The sequence below is a fragment of the Dreissena polymorpha genome, chromosome 12, assembly GCF_020536995.1.
Source record: "Dreissena polymorpha isolate Duluth1 chromosome 12, UMN_Dpol_1.0, whole genome shotgun sequence".
Taxonomy (NCBI): domain Eukaryota; kingdom Metazoa; phylum Mollusca; class Bivalvia; order Myida; family Dreissenidae; genus Dreissena; species Dreissena polymorpha.
Window position 1 is genome coordinate 10,855,863 of NC_068366.1, and position 6,733 is coordinate 10,862,595.

Here is a 6,733-nt window from a genome sequence, read left to right on the forward strand (position 1 = left end):
ATTGTATTTGGGTCACTTGGGGTCAAAAATTGGGGTCAAAACTAGGTCACTAGGTCAAATAATAGAAAAACCTTGTGTAGACAATAGAGGTTACAGTTTTCATCCAATCTTTATGAAATTTGGTCAGAATGTTTATCTTGGTGAAATCTGGGTTGGGATTGTATTTGGTTAGTCAGGTAAGCGATTCAGGGCCATCATGGCCCTCTTGTTTATAAATATAATTCTACATTAAGTTAGTTTCCCTATGCAGCTCTATGTTTGAACCTCAGTTAATATAATATTGACAACTTGACAACACTTAGTTATCAATTTTAAAGTATTCGGGAGCAAATAAACCAATTTCCCAATATGAAGACCTCAAGACGCAAACTTTCCAAATTTCATTTTTTTTCGCGCACATTTTACCCAATTTGGTTGGCTCCGGTAGTTTTCCCAATGGGCAAAATTATCGCTGGCTGTCCAGAGGTAACACATCACATACGCTTTACAGGTCACGATTTTAAGGTTTGGACATACGCAACTTCATAACGGCACTCATTCATTTTACGCAAACATGTTAAGAGCGGTTTTAATAATATCATAGGCTTTAGCAAAACTACAACGACACTAAAATGTATGTGTGCAAAAGTGTCGTTTTAAATTTATAAGGGACGACACTTTCCGCCTAAACTTGATTTTTGTTTAGAACAGACAACCTTTAAACAAAAATTCCATTTAAGTGGAAAGTGTCGTCACTGATTTGCTTGTGTGGACTTAAACGGCTTATCTGGGATGACATTTTACGCACATGCATTAAGCCCAGTTGCCACAGGTGTCCCTAAATATAACCGTGTAGACTATATATCATGCTTATACAATTATGTGCGATTCGTTAAGACTTTCAGTCACGATTCACAGCAGGTATCAATAATGATGGGAACGGCTGCCAAACCAGACAGTAAAGTTATGACATTTGTGTGTATACATAGAATTACTACGGCGACTGATATTATGGCTTACTGTTTCTCCGCAAAACGTGATCGACCAGAGTGCAGGATTTCGTTACTTTGTGGGTTTCACAATTTAACGTTAATGGATATGTGTTGCATTTCATCAAATAACTTTTTAAAACATGTTTTCTTAAGGATTTCAACTAGTGCATAAAATACCGTGTTTTATGCTGCTTATGGAAGTTTGAAATACATCAGAATTACTTTATTTAATAAACCTGTGTTCTTAGCCAAACATGATAATTTTGCACGCAACGTGAAATATTGGAGCAGATTTCAAACGTATTCAAGAATGTATTCTTAAATCTTAAGATATCGACACAAAATGCAAGAAAAACTTCTTTTATGCACTAACAGTTTTTTTCAAAGGTTTGTCAATAACTTGATATATTTGCAAAATTTAGTCCTTAACGGTGTGTTAAAATTCTGCCTTTGTGTAAAACCCGGTGAATCTCGTTGATCCTGCACCCTGTAAATGCTCCACTTCCACACCCAACTATTAACAAGTTTAATTGATTACAAATACACGATATTTATTCAAAAGAAAAATATTGCATTAGAAACTTTAATTAAAAAAAACATCAGTAAAAACATATGTATTCGTCTTCTTCTATTTTCCTGTTTGATAATAACAAATTGTTTCTTGCAGTAAACGCATAAAAAACATTGCGCATCAAAAATGTGTTCCGTGTACGTGTCTAAAGTAAAGGAGAAGATGCCGTCAATCATCTTCAAGGCATCAGAGACGACATGAAAGCTTATTCTAATATTTTTATGAATCCTTATTTACACATGGTTGTGCCTCGTGCAAGAGACACTTTCAGGGTGTTCAATTTGTATATCTTGATTTTGTGGTGTCATAACAATAACAAACAAGATAAGTATTGATGCAAAACATCAAAGGGCGTCGGGAATTTCAGTGTAAAAGGCACTCAATAAAGTTACATGGAACGATTTTTCTATACTGTAAATATTAATATATTTGCCGATTATTTTAAACAAAATAGAAAAATATACTGGTATAACCATTATCTATAATTTTGTGTTATAACCCCCAACTAGCCATTATTTATGATGTTGTGTTATAACCCCCAAATAACCATTATAAATGATTTTGTGTTGTAACCCCCAAATATTTCATAGTTAATTTTATTTACATTGGTTTCCTTTTTTACTGGCATTCGTGTGCAGTTTTCATTAATGGAACAGAACTGTGTAAGTTTTAAGAATCTGCTTCATCTTGTAAGCGTAATTTCATATTTTTCTCAACTTAAATGGGAGATGATTCTGAACTTATTCTTACGGTGCTCATTTACGATAGGGGTTGAGTACTCATTGATATGAAAACACTGTAAAAGTTTGAAAAAAAATGAATGAAAACTGTAAATTGCATAAAGAAGCTGCATTTCACAATACTTTGAAATTCAGTAAAAGATCATAATAGATTTATTGCTCCGATATTCATCATTTTCAATAGGGTTCGAGTAATACTGATATAAAAACACTTAACAAGTTTGGAAAGATTCAGACGAAAGTTGTGAAATCTTTTAAACAAGTGGAAATTGTATATTTTGTCAAATTTAATAGAAAAAAATCTTGACATATTGTCCCGATGTTTCTCATTTTAAATGAGGTAAAAATGCTCATTGATATGAAGACACTGTAAGTTTGGAAAGAATCTGATGAAAAATGTTGACATAATCACCTAACCAAGCAGTTTTTCACTTTTATTTTTAAATTCAAATAGACATAATTCTGGACTTATGGTCCGATATTGCGCATATAGAGTTTGGGTTGGGTCCTCATTGATAAAAAACCTGTGCAAGTTTGGGAACAATCGGATGAAAATTTTGGACTTCGAACAACGATTTCAAAATTTCTCAAATTCTAAGGAAGATAACTATGGACGTAATGGTCGGATAATGCTAAAGGGCCCATATCACCTGGATAGTAATACGTGTCGCGCTTCGCGCTCAATATGTGGTTCTTTAAAAAAACACTCCGAGGAGTGGTTGACTCTAGGGAAACGGGTTGCTCGGACACACCTCCTCCTTGATAAGCGGCTGCTTCCTTTATCGCAACTCATTGTTACAATCAATAATACGTGTCGCGCTTCGCGCTCTATATGAGGTAGGGAAAGTACTTAGGCCATGATAGACAACCATAAAAATACATGGATAATAGATGTGTTGTTTGCATTTATTTGTTAATATAAAAACACGTGTATTTTTATAAGATATTTAAGTGATGTAAGAAATTTTAATTAACGTTGTCACCACGCGGCATCCATTAATTTTAGTAAAAATGTCCAATTGTAGTTAAATGGATTTTAAAATGCCTACATAAAATAAAGCTTTATTATATTTATTAACCTGACTGAAAAAAAAAGTCAGCCGCCGAACTGTGCCGTTCGTGCCGGAACCCGGGATTAAACCGGGGGCCTTTAGATTATTGTTGCGTAAACAACTTCAATCTAACGCTCTCCCAACTGAGCTGTTCCGTCTGACATCATTTATGTACTGCTATTTGGTGAAGTTGTGTATAGCGATCGTTATGATATGTCTATTATAAACTAATACATTGTACGTTTTCGTACCTCTACGCCTTCCAATAAACTTGCTTGCGCGATAGGTCGTCAAAAATCGTACTACATTGATTCTCCTCTAAATAAGCAAATTAGAAAAACCACAAAATAAATATATTTTGATTATGTTTTGTTTTTATACAAAACCAGAAAGTTTCGCGTATTTGCCCAGTCCCTGTGATCTTTCCCCTGTGATCAGTTGTGGATCAGTTATTAATTCAAACAATTAGCTTTGCATGATTGGCAATAAATGCTTTAATAAATGTAATAGGCACAAATGCAGTACTTATTTACACTAATTTACACAAAAAATCACCACTATGCAAGATATTCTTAAAACAAAAATATATACATCGAACCGTAAAATAACTTCTCCTCCCATAAGCGAAAAAAAATGCATTACATACTAGTCGCCGCTCTCCAGAGCGACGCCAATAATGCATATTCGTATCAAAATATTTCAACTAAAACGTTGGTGATCTGATCGTCAGTTACAATACCCTATACATGTACTGTAAGTATATGTGTTGGACTGGAACACACACAAAGTTGGTGCTATAAAACATGTGTGCACTATTAAAGTAGCCAAATACTGCCAGGTACATTCGTTTATTGACAATGCATCAGAAATCCGCTCACCCAGGGATAATGCCTTAACAAATGTTATCGATGAGCATTGAATCAATTTAGAAGCCTAAGAACATTAAAAGGATAGTTTTATTACTTAATTACAAATTCATATTTATTCAAATTTCACGTAAGTTTGCTACTCATCCGTCATTTCCAAAACGTTTAGTTAATGTAATAAGTGACATTTTCTATGAAGACAAATTAACCCGCATGGATTTTACTTCATTTATCCCTTACCTGTTAGATTTCTTTATAATATTGTATCCCTTATTGCCATATACAATTCTGATAAGCCAATTTACTATAACTTAGAGGATTACACAAAAAAATATACAATTATCCAAACGGTATTACTAACTAACAAGTAAAAGTTATAATGCTTAAATGAAAAAAATCTATATATTAAGAAATACATTATTTTCCAGTGTCAATATGCAAATGTTGTTTGGCCATTTAGTTGACTTTAATTGATTTCTTTTTTTAATTGATTTATAACGTTTTTCAGAATGATGTGACATTGCACTCATGTTTTAGTAGGGGCAGTTTGGTTGTTTAAATTTTGTTTCGCTTGTGTTAAGTTAAAAAATTTGATTCACTATGGTGCATGATTGATTTGACATTTTATTTGATTTATTTTTAATATCGGAAAGATTAAAGTAAGTGTTACATGTTAATAGTTTCAGCAGAGGAGTAAAAGAACAAGAATATCTACGTGATTCTATTGATTATATTATCTAACGCTCGAAGACTTTTGTTCGGCGTTGAAACTGTTTTGCCTACTTGTGAACAAGTGCAAATGACATTGAACTGCATCCTTGGTTAACCCTTTCAGTGCGGGAATCGAATTTTAAAGGCCTTTGCAAACAGTTTGGATCCAGATGAGACGCCACAGAACGTGGCGTCTCATCTGGATCCAAACTGTTTGCTATTCTGATAGTATTCATTGAAAAAAAATGAAGAAAATGCTTATTTTACAAATTCAGCAGACGACATTTTAGCAGACGACAAATTTCCCAGCATGCAAAGGGTTAATATCACGTGTTCACATGTCTGCAGAACATTATATACACATCAACATAAGGCTTTAATGATATAATTGTATATTGACATATGTTCCACCTGTACTCCAATACGTGGTACCAATATGAGTTTGCAAATGCATGCCCTATGCGTTATCGTTATCTTTAAACGTGGTTCCTATACATTACAATATAAAGAAAATAATAATTTCACATTCCATGATATATTTTGTAAATGTTGATTATGCATCAATACAACAATATATAATCATTTATAATAGAATCGTCGAAGGTGATGCAAATGGAGCTGATATTTGACATACTTAGTTATTGCGAATTTTATTTAATCAGTAAAAAAAAATAATTGAGTAGACAGGCGGAGTACCTTTCCACTTGATGGCAAAATTGCACAGCATATTTTACAAATAGTATTCAGTGGATGTACACTTGAATTAAGTAGCAAAACACGTCTTTGGCTTGTGATATGTACTTACAGTACCAGCGATAATAAGAACATATCTATGAGCGTATAAAAATCTTAGTTTGCACCCTGGATATTTATATCTGTCTAGGCTATGCGTCGCTCTTAACTGTAAGATTGTTAGAGGCTTTCAATCACGATTCGCCGCCGATAAAACAATAATATCTGGAGGGACTGCCAAAACCGAAAGTAACGTTGTTTTGCAATAATTACTTTAATTGCAAATAGATTACATCGCGATAAATAATAATTTATATGTATTCAAAGGACAGCAGCTTTGTCACGCGTATTACAACCTTCGGACAACGCAAAACTTGTAAATGACAGTGGTTTCGAATGATTTTAACTATATCGACGCTCTTCGACTGTTCCGTAGGGCGATGAATTATCGGAAACTTATGTTGATTTTTCGAACAAAATAAAGCAACTATTACGTTTAAAGATAACTAAGATTGGTATTAAAACTGATTACTAACTTAATCGAATGTCTGCCGGCCGGGCATGACTTTCTTCCTTTTCAGTCTGCATTTACAAACACTTAATTTTATTTTGACATTAGTTAGCTATCCGTTTATTTAATCTCTAGAAATCGATAATTAGAAAAAGGCGGTTTATACCGATTTATGAATTCTCTTAACCCATTCATGCCTAGCGTCCTGAAAAAAGGACATTGCAAACAGCGTAAACCCAGATGAGACGCCGCATAATGCGGCGTCTCATCTGGGTCTGCGCTGTTTGCTTAAAGAAATTTCTGTAAGAAATATTCTAAATATAGAAATAAATATACAAGACATCCCTAATTTTGGAAATAAATTGATCCAACTAAGAAGGATGGGAGAGTCCACTGGGCATAAATGGGTTAATATTGATGAACACCTACTATTTTTGGTTAATTTTAATAATGCTTATAGTTTTGTTGTTCTCTAACAATAAGATGAAAAGTTAATGCATACAGTCTTCTCGTAAAATAAAGGCGAAACGATTATCATAGCAGATAAGAGATTAATATTATGTTGATATGCAATACATA